Below are 14424 nucleotides of genomic sequence, written 5' to 3'. Positions count from 1 at the left end.
GATGGAACCACCAGCCTTATGGGAGGTGTCAGAACCACGGTTCTGTCAAACTTCAACTTTTAAATCAAATTACTCAAGAGCAAGTGGTGCCAAATAAGAAAGGACATAGATAATTTTTTCTCCTGAAGTAGCAATCAGCAAGTCCTATGAAAAACCACAGTGAACCTCTTTTAATACCATCTGTTAATAAAAGATGAAGATGTGAGTACTGGGTTTATGCTGACAGTCATTAGTATGGCTTCATCTGTACCTTGGTAAACCCTACATACTGGTTAATGACACAGACTATCTGCAGAGCACTAAGTCCAACTGGGCTGATTAAGAAAATCCAAATGGAGAAAAACTTTTTGTGCCACTGTAGGTTTTACAAGGCTACTACTGTTTTCCTTTCATGAAAAGACCTAACAAGATTGAAAATGTGAGCAAAACCACACGCCAGTTTGGAGCAAAGATGCAATGAAAATGCATCAAGGTTTTGTTTTGATTGACTGAAAGATAGTTCTCATCACAAGCAACACGTTTCACACACAAGATGGCTGTTCATACAATCTTCTACCAGGAACTTGATCCATTATATGGTAATATGCACCAGCTCTTCCTGGTGACTACCAGAAACCGGAAATAGTATCTCTCTCTCAGATTTAATGAATATAGCACTGTTGGCAGCTACAAAAGCAAATGCTGCATTCATACTAGAGAAGGGTTTTGGAATGAACTTTTTTTAGCTATTAACTCCTAATACAAGGAGTTACCCTGCTAGTAACAGCCTTTACCTAGGGAAAGAGAATAAATCAAGCTTTCCCACTCTGGGAGTGTCAATGTTCTTCTTCTAAAATGTTTATCATCTTACTGAAGATAATCACTAAACTCACTGGCACCTTTACAACTTTCCAACATCCTAACAAACAGAACCCAGGAAATATAATTCATTCAACCCCTTCTGAGCAACCCTTTTGGCAATGATAGCAGGTATGATATTAACTGTTTGATTCGAAACATTGCTAGAACATAAAAACTGAATCTAGATAGAACGAATAGTGATTTTATGAACACGTTACAGAAAATTTTCTATGTCCCAGTCTAGCAGCATTTAGAACAAAAGCTTAAGGTATGAAATTTGGGTGCTAAGCATTACTAAATTATACTTCAGCGTGAGAAAGATCACTGTCATCCTTGGCTATCAACATAAAATGTGTATGTGCTCCAAAAAAAGTCAATTTGGATGTACAAACATCCAAATTACTCGGCAGTTTATCATACATTTAATCATCTTGGTCTAAAACACAGATTAACTTGCATGATCTGTTCATAAAATCAACCAACCTCACAGGAATCAACAAGTTTCAATCAGTATTTATTAGTCTGTAGCACTACAACAGGATTTTGTTAGAATGCAAAACTATACTTTCACTTGACTGAAACAGTCAAGCTGGTATTTTTCAGTTTATCGAAGAAGTATTACACTGTTTAAGAGATTAAATTAAATTATACCAGCCGTAATCTGTGCCCCAAATATCTTTATTTGCCATAGTCTTGATTTTGGTATTACTGAAACTCCTTTGCCCCTTAGAAAGCCTGAATGTCCTAGATAGAAGGATGGTCCCACCAGCACTAAATGGTCACTATGCAACTGTGCTGCCATCAGTGCTGCAATATCCTTCCATGTTAGAATGTTACAGTCTTCACATCTAAACAAACATTTCAGGGAACTGAAACGTTTCACAATTCTTGCACTGAGGGAGGGATGGGGAGCCCAACTTCGTGCTCAGATGTCAGGTTCATAGCTAGAGCATGAATTTCACAAATTAAAGTAATTTGAGTTGGTTACAATTCCCTGTGCAAGCATATAATTAATAAAATGGGAATAAACCTTACTGTACAAATTGTGCCAGCACTTTCTCTAATTTCCCAGACAGCCCCAGCCTCATTACTTCCAGATTTGTGCATCTCATTATGATTCTGACACTTGCACTTGTGCGATTAGTGATAAAATTACAGATTCATCCTGATTTACTGTGGCCTTTATTGCTGTTAATTAGGCAATGAAATGAGAAAACTGTTACGGCATTTTAATTATCTGAATGCAATCAGATTTGTATATTAAAAAAAAACAACCATAAAATAACAAACCAAAACCTGGAGAATGCTATCTTTTTTTTAGAAACATTTGCTGGTTTTGATGGAAACAGCTGATTGAGAGAAATTTGAAAATTTATTTTGCTGCTAGCTGAGGTGACAGCTCCTATCTATATCTGCCATGTACTGTTTTATTTTTTGCAGAAAGCTAAAAAATGCCTTTTTATCAAAGGGCATCAAAATATGCAGTAACAAAAAACTGAATGAAATATGGACAGATAAATTGCTTAATCTCAGCAAAATTTTTGTATTTCTTTGGCCAAGAGCCTTCAAAAAAACCCTAGAGGAACAGCCACCAGGTGCAACTTATGTGCAGAAACAAAACCTCAACGGAGGCAGCACCAAAATCCAAAGGAAAAAAGCACTGAAATCTCACTCTTGTTGCTGGACCTAGGTTGAAGTAATTTTACAATTACTGATTGTTTTATAACAATTTATGCAGAATGGTCAGAACAACCCCATTCTCATCAGCTCTTTCAGCCAAGATGGGTGTCCTCCTGCAGTCAGCTGTAATGGAAGGTAATGGGAATACAACTTCTCTGGTGTAGCCACAGCATGGGATAACACAGCACATATCTGTAATTAGTCATGTACGAGTGACGTATGTTTGAGTGTCTCTCCTACTATTTGATCTATATTTCATTGAGCATTATTGCTTTGCTTCACTAATAAACTGGTTATAACTGGTTCGTTAGTTTTTGCTAACATATGGTAATTAATTGATTGTCATAGAACATTTGGAAGGAATTTGGTTCATGTGCAGAAGGCGGCTTTGGAGAGATGGACAGCCAAACATCCTTGCACACTGGCACCATGTGTATCCCAGGACAGCCTGCAGGAGAAGGAAGGCAGCCAGAGGTGTACTGATGTCAGTAGAAGTCCTGCAGTGGCTGTGCACACCTAGGCTTCCCTTACGAAAATGGCACATCCGGCAGGCAGGTCCTGTGTGGGCATTTACCAGCGCACACAAACACTCAAGTCTGAATCCTGAGCTGCACCACGCTTTGTGTTTGTATTTCTGTAAATACTTAGCTATATCAGCCTGTCTTCACAAGCCCCCATGAGAACACAGAGACTGGCAAGCCTTCAGACAGCTTCTCATAACACGTGTGGAATCTGTAGAAAAGAAAACTGTTGTCCCTCACTTTTTGCAGTAGACTCAAATTTGTAGGACATTATTCTCATTGTACCCAGTTAAGTCTTCCTTCAACCTAGTGTAACCTATGTGTTACCTTACTTGATTATAAATAACTTTCTATACAAAATACTTCTATTTTGATAATTCTGATTAAGCTACAATAAACCTGTTCCCTCCTTTCATCATATACTGGATAGAATTTCATTGTTTTTCTTCTACAAGATCACACACACACAAGAATTAGTATTATGTTTCTCTCCAAAAATTAAATTGAACAGGTGTCACAGTTTCTCAATAGGCATGATATTTTAAATAGATTTTAAATAGACAAGCATCAGGAAATTTGAAAGGAAAGGCTCTCAAAGAGATGTCAAATTTAGTAGATTTTATGCATGTGTATCTCACACATATGCATCTATATATAGTCCATAACATTAAAATATAATTGGCATGGTGCTGCACTGGGAACTTCTCCGATCTCTCATTTACACCCTCATCTTAATTTATGTACGTTATGCTTCCTTTTTTAAAATGAAATAGCTAAGGAAAATATTCTCAAGTAAGACTGTTTTTTACTGTCCTGTATACCTTCAGTGAAACCAAATTCAAAACATTATGGTGAAAACACTGAAGTAGTAGCATTATTGCTACTACTAATTTTCATGATATAGAAATACATAATTTATCCATGTATTTAGTGTTCAGAAAGCATGAAAAAACCTGAGTGTTTCAGACATATTTCATCCATTTTTTCTCTCATGCCTTCTTCATCCTCTGTACTTTCAACATCACAATCGGTTCCCTGAAAGTAATTTTGGGAACTGTACCAGAAAAAAAATATTATTGAGTTGAATATGGGCCTGAGGAACTAAATATGGAAGAAATCCTAGAGTGATGGGCTTAATATATAGAAACAAACATTAATTTATTCAGCAATTTTTCACTCTAAAGCTAGCTTCCCCCAGAAGCAGTGTACAAAAATAAGTACCAGTATTTTTCAAATACTAGAAATGCAAATATTAGGCAATTTGCCAAAGGTGACACAAGTCAATAAGAGAATTATGAGCAGACTGCAGTTCCTGGCTGAATTCTGAAATTAAACTGCTCATCAGTAAAGTCCTTAAAGTCAGGGCAAGCAACACATATCCCTCATAGAAGCACAGAAATTATGATGACAGAATATATATAAATATGTGCACACACTCAGTGTGATAGTACTGCAGTCCCTTAAGCTTCTTGAAAAAGCAGACATCAAAATCTGTAAAAGTAGAAGCATCATTATATTATTTTCTACTCAAAGACACTGCACAGTCACCTGTTCTGCTTGAGTGTGCTCGAGATCATCACTTTATGAATTATAGGATCCTATCATCTAAACCCCAGACAGCAGATGAACTTAGGTATTAGTATGCATTCTTAATAAATACCCTACTACCTTGGAATTATTCTACTTGCCAGACAACCTTTCCTTTTTTTGACCATTCATTTGCACACACAGAAATAACAAAAAATCTCCATCTGGATGCACATACTTCAGGGAAAAATTTTACAGCTGTCACAAAACAGTAGAAAGGATGGTACTGGCTCCACCAGGCCAGCTGAGTGTCCCAGCTCAGTCCATAGGTTCCCAGTGAAATGGATACATCTTTCTATGAATATGATCCTTTTGGCACACAAGGGTAAGTGCAGCCAATTACGTAACGCAGTAAGACAGACTCCCGAGTGTGAAATCTAATGTATTGGAAGGTCTAACCTGCCCAGCTTCATTAAACCATCTCAGAACAATGAACATCTTAAAAGTGAAAAATTAATTAATCCTAAAAAATTAATAAAGTGTGTTTTATCCATAACTTTGTACAGCCTTTTTCAAAAGCAACTAAGGAGAAAAGCAATTAAGTTACTCCTGCCCATCCTCTTATTTTTTGCTCTGTGTGGAGAATGAGACAGTAAACTGTTATTTCTCTAGTTTAAAAGCAAAAGGTTGATGTATAACACTGAAATCTAGAAAATTCTTTTGCCAATAAATTTTCAAGTTAATGATTATGTATTTATAATCTAGCAGATTGCTATACAAGTAGATTTTCCATACAACAGCATCTAATCAGTACAAGATGGTGCATTTCATTAAGTGTTTTTAAGTGACATGAGAATGAGGGCACTCACAAGAATACTAAAATAAGCACACTGAAATATCAAAGAATTGTTTAAAAACTCGTACTGCACTACCTCCCTAAAGATCACTCTTCCTTTAATCCTGACCCATAAGCTCTCTGCTTCTCATTCATCCCCAGGCAGAGCTCCAGCTCCATGCACTCCAGCTGCTCAGAACACATAGGGTGACACCCACTCCTCATCTGCCTGTGCTTCCTAAGACCCCCTATCCTTCCATTCCCACACTCCAGTCACCATGATGGCAAGACGATCATAGCCCTGCATGCATGCACACCTCTCTAACTCCTCTTGCTTATTCCCCATGATGTGTGTGTTGGCACAGAGGCATTTAAGCTGGGCCCCCAATGCAGCTGACTTACTGGCTGGAGTGTCTGGAATTACTTTGTGCTGCCCTTCAGGTGCTCTTCTGGCGACCTGCAATCCGTCTCCAGGTGCAGGGCTTTTATTAGTGGCACTGGCTTCAAACTGGTGGGAGTGGAATAAACCCAGGTTCCCCTTCCCCAGCAACCTTATTTTAAAATCCTCTTCCCCATGTTGGCAAGCATATGATGCATAACGCAACTGGGGTTTGTTATTAAACACTCCCTCCCTGAGCTTGCATTTCATGTCTTACTGGATATGAGGTCTCCTTCTCCATATTCTTTGTTTGTTGAGACTCACTGGTTATGCCAGTGTTTGAAATAAAGGAAGATGAACAAGAGAGGTATTGTACAGGAAACCTGTACAATGGAAAAACACAAATTTGCTTAAGAGATGTCAAGAATTTAACTACAGATTTCTGCTTAGTAAACAGGACTGTGTCAGTCTCTTGCAACAGCTCACAGAACCAGACAGTGCAACACTAACTTGACCTAAGATTACAAAAACCTCTGCACAAAGCTGAAGTACAGCAACACCACAGCACTGCAACGGAAGTATTAAAAAAAGAAAGAAGCTCTGTGCTCTTACCCTGCCCTGATACTGCAATGGAACACTGAAACAGCTCAAATTAAGTGTAAAACAGTCCAATTTTAAGAATGGCTGTAAATGATGGTGTTTTTTCAGCCCTTCAACATTATGTGTCAGCATCATCAGTACAGCAGACTCATGCATGGCTGATAGAATCCATACCCTTCCGTCATCCAACACCCCCATACCCAGCCTATGTTTCCTCAGAGAGGAAGGGTGCTTAAGAGTATTTTAAATTCTAGGCATACTTGTTCTACTACTTTTCCTCAGCCCGAAGATGACTGTTACATGTTTCACTGAATCTATGAAATTTGAACACAAAATGAGGGAGGAAAAAAAGTCCATGATTTAACCAGAAGAGGTGAGGAGGCTGGTGAAAAGTAGTCAAGCATCAGCACATTGCACAAGCGTTGTCAAGGCAGCCAAGAGGGCACTGAGAGAATACAGATTGACAGCAGCAACTATAGAGATGGAGTATATGGGAATTCTTTGTTGGTCGTAAGCATCACCTTTGGATCATAAAGCAAGGGGTAATTTTCTTTGGAATCTTTTTATGAACACATTAAGCTACAAAGGTTAACTCTACAAAAAACACTGCATGACTGTGTAAAGCACTTAGAATATGTGAAAGGAGCATCCCAGACACATGAACAAAGTCAAAATGTCCTAGCACATACAATGTTTACATACAATTTGTGGCCAGTGTTATTCAAGAGAGTGATTCAGACACTGTAACTTGCTCTCTCTGGTAAACCACTTATTTATTACCTGAAAGCAACCTAACTCTCATTTTACAGAAGTCAAAATATTGTGCTTTAATAATATCTCTTGGATCTTGAAATACTCCCTTGATGTAAGACAGTTATGCTTCTGTTGGTCCACCACAAGAATTATGCCTTTCTGTCAAGTACTGGCTCTTCGACATCACTCCAGGTACATCTACTTAACATCATTTAAGAAATGCTGAACCACCTTCCCCTGTACATCACTTTCAAAATTACATCAGCTTGAAAGAATACATAAAATATGAAGCATACCCTCTGCTAATAGCCACTGTTAAAGGAAATACACTTATTATCCAGTGTAATTGGCTACAAGCTTCTGAATGTCAATTCACCACACAGAGCTGAATGACAGGAGGCGAACAGTCAGCTTGACCACTGAGGTCTTTATGACTTGCATACATTAGCAAATCTCAGTAAGAAATGCCCTGAAGTATGTACTTGCAATTTCACTGCTATTAGAGAGTATTAAAAGTTATTCATATACCACAGCTAGAATGAGACGAAAATAGAAAGCTTACATAAGCTTCTATTATGAATAATGACTACTGAATGGAAAAGGAGATTGCAGGCAGACACTGGAAGGCTAGACTTGCCTTAGCTCTAAAAAACACACAATAATGTAAAGGACATACAGCTGATCTGTATCCATTTATAAACACTGCATGTGATGTGCTTACTGAGTAATTACTGTATGCATATATGAATTTGGTTTAGTAAAAGAGTTGTTCAGAAACTGTACGCAATCACTGGATTAGCAAAAATTTGGTTATGAATGATTCAACTAGAAAACATCACTGATGGAAATACTGGAGGTCTTAAAGCTCAAAGAAGCAACAATTATTTTGCCAAAATTGCAGATCTAAAAGACAGTAAACAGCTAGGAAGTAATTTCCAACTTTCACCTAGGCAAAACACATTGCAGGGGCCTGCTATGCAATCACAGTTTATATACAAGCAGATCACCCAGCACACCTTTTAAAAGCAACTTCTCCTACAGGAGGATTATGTTTGGAAGGATCACTCAGTAAGACCAGAAATGGCAACAGAAAAACAGCTAAAACACAAGTCCTGAGAAAGATATCTTTAAGGAAATGCTTATTTCAGGTAGAATGTCAAGTGTGCTAAAACTTGCCTTAGGAAACCTCTACCATTCTCTAGCATTAAGCATTTTCAATGTTAGATATTTTATATGGATTCATTAGTATGGATTGGTCATACAGGGACTTAAAGTTTTCTTTGTAACTAGCTTAAACACTATGCCTGCTAACATCAATAGGTTCTACGCTTGCCCAATACCTACAAGAATATGTGCGTAAAGAAAACATTGGTCTAACAATTACTTAAACTAAAAAGGCATTTCAAAGGCAAACTCCTTCTCCAATCTTCCCAAATACTTGTGATATAAAGGGTCATGGTGCCCACTCACATGTACATAAAGCAGACATAGCTCTCATAAGAATGAGAACAGCAGTCACAATGTATGATCAACAACCCATATTTTCACCAAATTACAGTGCTTGTTCTTTCACTAACTAATCAGTTAAAGAACTCCCTAACTGCAAAAAAGTGCAACTAAAATAATGAGGAGCTAGAAGGAGAAAGAAAATTGTGTGGCCCTGTGATATTCAGAGGTCATGGCAAATTTAATCAGCAAGTGTTGCCAACAGTGCTATATCCCAGAGTTCAATCTATCTGGAGAGAAAAGAATATAAAATGAAAGCTAAACTGTGACTGAACAGAGAGATTGGAAACAACCTCCCTTCATTTTCAACTGGCCTCTTAACCAAATATACTGTGTGCAACGGTGACCTTAGCCCCTGAAGATGACGCACTAGAAAACTCAATTTTTTTTTTTACAGCATACATTAAGGAACCCTTTTTACAATATCTTTGTAAGTGTATCAGTAGTAGACACTGGCCTTTGTGAGAATACTCACTGCAATTTCAGAAAAATTATTTATTAATCACTGATGCACTGGTTGGTTTCATTTGAAACAGGAAAAAACTCTAAACCTCTAAAACACAACACAGAACCCAATCAACTTCCAAAGCATTCCTCAGTTCCAAAAATACAGAAGTAGAGCACCAGCAGGTGTTTACAGTTAAAGACCTTTGAGACTTAAGGTCCTTAAAACCACATTAGCAAAAATATCATTCAATATTGAATCTCAAGGTGCTTTACAAAAATATCACTCTGAAATGCAGCATATCTGTGCAAAAGAACACATTCAAAATAATACATAATCATGCCAACCCTGGGAAAAAAACCCTGCTCACATAATGCCCCAAGATAATCTGTGTGAGTGGAAAGTGGCTTTGCTTTTCAGGTTTGATGGAAGCACCTGATAAACCACATTCTCTAGAAACTTCCAAAGTGAACCCAAGTTTCTGTTTGTACATAACAGTAGACAAGAATTATTGTGTGATTATTATTAATATAAGTGTGAACAAGTATGATTTTATATGCCATTATTTTTAAGCAGTATGCTGTATTACCTCCAGTATTTAGCACCAGAGAAAGCAAAAACCTCTTGATATAAAATTTATCACAAATCTTATGGCAGTTCCAATTGGTTGTACAAAGGCACATCTCATAGGTGACTTTCAAATTGTGCAGATCAGGAATTCCACATACTGAAAAGCATAAATGCAACAAAGAACCAGCCGACAGAAGTGATCTGTTCCATTATAGTTATTTTACTGAACAGCTACTCTTCAGTTTAATATTCTAGGCAAAAGTTTCTTGTCTTTTTGTAAAGAATAATAGCAAAGCTACCCGTAAGAAAAAAACCAAACCATAACCAACCTGAAAAAGACCCTCACTACAAATACCAAACCACTGAACAAAAAAATTCTCTAGTTTGTGCACTATAGAACCCAAATGTGTCTCAACAACCAAGGCAACTGAGAGCTATTTTCATACTTGATTTGTCAAGACAGGTACAACTTTCTGTTGCAGAAATCAACCTTGTGTTACTTCACTAAATCTGTAAAACAAACTAAATTCCTGGCTGGAATTTTCTTTGAAGAATGCTACTCTAGTATCTTAACTCTAAACATAGCCCAAACCTCTAATATTCTAACATCCACTTCTTCAAAATAAAACATTAATTTAAATTGATACCAAAGCCCTGAAATTACATTGACAATTGTGTATAACTGGAAAATACCTAGAGAGAGTATTTCTTCTCTACTGAGTGTGATTCTGGAATCACTCAAGCATGTTTTTGAAAAAGCACTTTAAAGAAATCACGCTGATGTTAACTACTTATTCTGTGCAATGATAGTTTTGTTCTTATTTCCTCAGTGACTACCATTATACATAACAAGGACTGTTTAACTTCTCTACAGCTGTGTTTCTTTATTGATCTTTTGAGGCATTTTTTCAGATGCTTTCTAAAAGAAGAAAAAAATCCAAATCTAAATGAAATTATTACTTGTAACATAGCCACCATAGTTTCTGTAAGAGTAAACTGTGACCTTTTGCTTCCGGGATTTGTTTGGATGAGCTGTCTTTCTGTATTTTAAAAAAACTATTTTTTCTAGTGATGCAATACATTTAATTCCTGTGGAAAACACCTCTGTAAATCCATTACTTCTATGTTTTTCATTCAGATAGTTGATTCAGGCTTGCTGTTCCAAAGACACCCTACTCAGTAATCTCACTAAAATATATTCTAGACTGTTTGAGTGCATGAAGATAAAACTTCCTCAGGGACGTCTGCAGTGGTCTTGTTCTGACATAACTAAAACACACAAAATTGCAGGACTGACATTCAGAAGGAGACCAATACAACCTCTGGAACCAGGTGCCAGTGGCCAGAAGACTTACTGCCATACAGTGATGCAGCATGCTACAAAGTGCCAAGTGTGCCATGGGTTGTAGTGATGCTTGGTAAACAGCATTCCATGAGCTCTTCCTAATGGATACCAAAGTACTGACATAATCTCACATCATTCCCTTTTGTTGGCTTCCAATATCACTGCCCACAAGTGGGCTCTGAATTCCCTTACAAACCGTGACATCTCTTTTGATTGCCATTGGACAACGTTGCAGCTTCATGATCACCCACATGGAAGAACAGTAATGGGTAATAGTCTGAGGGCTGCACTAGCCTAAGAACTTTCCTAGTGATGTCCTTAACCCAGGTTCCAGAGAGGCAGCAGCCTTCCCTAAGAGGAGGGTCTGTCCAGCACAGCAGACCCACTGTTCCCCTCACAAGGGAGTCACCTACCACCACAGCCCATCTTTCTTCCTTGTGGAGGTGGTCATCATACAGGGGCCAGTCCTTTCTATTCAGCAATATCTCTGGTGTAGATGGGCCATTATCCACATCATCCTTCGACCTACCTTTCACATCCAGAGCCTCATCATTATTGTGCACAAGCATGTGGGAAGGCGAGGTAGGCAAAGGGGGCGTTTGCCTGCTGGTCCAAGCAGGGACTTGTCCTTGTTCACTCTTTTTGTTTAAGTTACTGCCTTCTGTATGGCATGGGAAGAAAATAGGATCCCCCCAGTCTTATGTTTTTTCTGGTGGCTGTTCTTGTTACTGTCTCAGGCAGAGCAGAGCACGGGTTTCCAGTCTAATTCTTTCCCATTTCCCTACTAATGACCCAGTGTTCCACACTTATACTTTGAAATAGCAGCCAAATGTCCTAATAATGGTGGCTGATAAGCGTAGCTCTGAATAACAAAGTGAAATGTCTTTGAAAATACTGTTTTCCATTTCAAGCAACGACATTAAGCAATTCAAAAGCATTATTTCATGCTTCTTATAATAGCCACACAAAATGGAAATTTCTTTTTTTGCTCACAGTAGCAGATGAATACACACAAAAATGTATTGCCAATAAAGGGTCATTTACTTCTTGTTTTATGGATTTTAACCAGCATTCCCATGAAGCTTGAGCAGAAGCCACGTAATATGACTGATGTAGAATGAATTCCATCTTATTCAAATTATTTTGCAGTCCTTATTCTCATTAGAGAAGAAAGCTCCTGAGGTCAAAAGACAATGGAAATAATATTTCATTTCACCTTAGACTACGAACTCTGGAACTAAACACAGTGCTTTAATATCTGGATGCATTTAGACCTGCTCAAATAGTATTTAATATTCTTCTATAAATAGCAAACTCTGTATAAGTTATCATTAATACAGAGATAACTCTTGAAAATATTGTATTTATAGCCAAAATGTAGACCATATTCTATACATGCAGTGCTCTCCACACACATACGTAGAAAATGCTACAATAAAGTAAGCATTTTTATGCTGCAAGTGCTTCTATTTCTATGACGATAAAAGCTTTTTTATCAAACAATTCTTTTTGGATAAATAACATTTTTGCTAATTCCAAAGGGAAAAGCACCTAAGAAGTTACCACATCAATGAAATAGAATGGAGCCAAATGAGGAATCTACTATTAACTTCTAGAATACAAAATGTTAATTCTTTAATGTTAACTGGCCTTTTGGGATTTCTAATAAGCTGAGTCTAGCATACTGTGGGATTTTAGCATTGACATGTTTCTAATTAGAGGTTAATGAATCTAATCTCTCAAACCATGGTAAAAACACAAGACTAGCGATCAGGGAGCCAGTTCTGACAGTGTTTGGCTGTGTTCCAGTTGGGTTCACTTATTCATGAAGAAGCTTCCATCAGATACTCTACTTCTTACTGAAACATGAAGTGAGTTGGAAAAGAAAGGTCTCTGTGGTGTAGAAGGAGCTGTCAGCAACCCAAGGAACAGGCCAAATTAAAATTAAAATTAAAATTCATTAACCTTAGCACCTGTCAAAGAGTTTTGAAAGGAAGAATGAACGAAGAAAAAAGAAGGGTGAATACAGTAGTCTGAGAGAAAAAAAATTACTACTTTCTACCCGTTTACCAGAAAACTGCCTATTACATAAATAACCTTAGTTCTCTGAGAACAGTATCTCTGATAAATAGAAATGATGTAACATAGCTAAGCACCATTCTTCACTGTCAACTCCTTTAAATACCTGATATTTGAATGTGACAAGAACACTCTTTTTCAGTCCCAAATTTACACATGGTCAAGGAGAAAGCATCTCACCAGCTAAGCCTGCCCATGAAAAAGCTATTGCAACATTCCCTGCAATCCATATCCAAAGAATCACAGTGAGAAATGCACAGGCATAAGTTACTCTAGACCAAATAAGTACACAGTTCACAGCAGACAGGAGGAGACCCTCAGTTCTGAAAACCATGAAGTTTCCTACACGTTGAGCTTTAAACAGATTCTCTGGCAACCAGCAAACAGCTTATGGTAGGGAGGCTTACTCTCTTCACAGCCCTGACTTAGCTCTGCTGTATTCAACACAGTTATTATATCTTTGAGAGCTTCATCAAGCGTGGTTTGAAGTAGTTTATATACGCAAAAGGTACCAAAAGGTTGTAGAGAACAATTGCATGAACAAGCTGACCAACAGAGCTTTTTTCCAGTAGAAAATTTATTTTCTTAAGCAATTTAGAAAAATAATAATAATCTGGATGGCCAAGTGTAGAATATTCAGGATATGAAATTTATCAAAGTAAATGTATTTGAACACTAACATATATGAAACATGCATAAGCCTCTCAAAAGCAAATAGAACTTGGTGAAACTTCAAGCACTTCATAAAGAGCTACTATTTTTCCTGGTAGTTCAAAAATCACTCCTTAGCATCTCAATACATAATTTACTTAAACTCTGTCCTCAGAACAGCCTTTTTCTTTTTTTTAGACTACTCTAATGAATACTTGGATTTTGTCTTCATACATTTTACATTTCCTAGCGATTTAACGCGCAATTCTGCACTTTACCGGTGCCATAACATGGGTAAATAAATAAATACATTTTATGCAGTTTCTTCAGCCATACTAACTGGTTTTCAGATATTGCAACATTTCTATGCAACTGTGAATGATCAGCATCCCTACTTCATCCCTGTTTAGCTCCCTTTTATGTTTGTTCCTGCCTACAATACAGATCTTTCAATACGAGCAGATCAAGATGATCAAAGGTCCTGTAATAGTCCCAATATTTTATTTATATTTATAATTTATTTTAGGATTAACATACTCATCTTCTCCTCGACCAGATCTTGGATTCAATGTTGGATGTTAATCTAACTCACTTTCTTTGGGAACTCTATTTCCTTACTTGGATTAGGTAAATTCCAACTGTGGCATCAGGAATGTTCCTTTTTGATGCTGCAACAGTGGGAGAAGGTCTAAG

At 37.4% G+C, this 14424-nt stretch overlaps 1 protein-coding gene across 8 annotated transcripts in view; it reads right to left on the bottom strand.

The window, feature by feature from the left end:
* Positions 1-14424, bottom strand: part of CHID1 (chitinase domain containing 1) — a 105990-nt gene that overhangs the window by 36265 nt on the left and 55301 nt on the right. Inside the window, exon 11 of one of the 8 annotated variants that reach the window (XM_069017006.1) lies at positions 12157-12178. The exons of the other annotated variants lie outside the window; for them this stretch is intronic. The gene's annotated coding sequence lies outside the window, so the exon portion shown is untranslated. Of the gene's footprint in view, positions 1-12156; positions 12179-14424 lie in introns of those variants that run through there. 8 annotated transcript variants of the gene reach the window in all.

The sequence above is a fragment of the Aphelocoma coerulescens genome, chromosome 5 (genome assembly GCF_041296385.1).
Source record: "Aphelocoma coerulescens isolate FSJ_1873_10779 chromosome 5, UR_Acoe_1.0, whole genome shotgun sequence".
NCBI lineage: Eukaryota > Metazoa > Chordata > Aves > Passeriformes > Corvidae > Aphelocoma > Aphelocoma coerulescens.
Note: the sequence above shows the minus strand (reverse complement) of the source record. Positions and strands in the feature narration are given on the sequence as shown.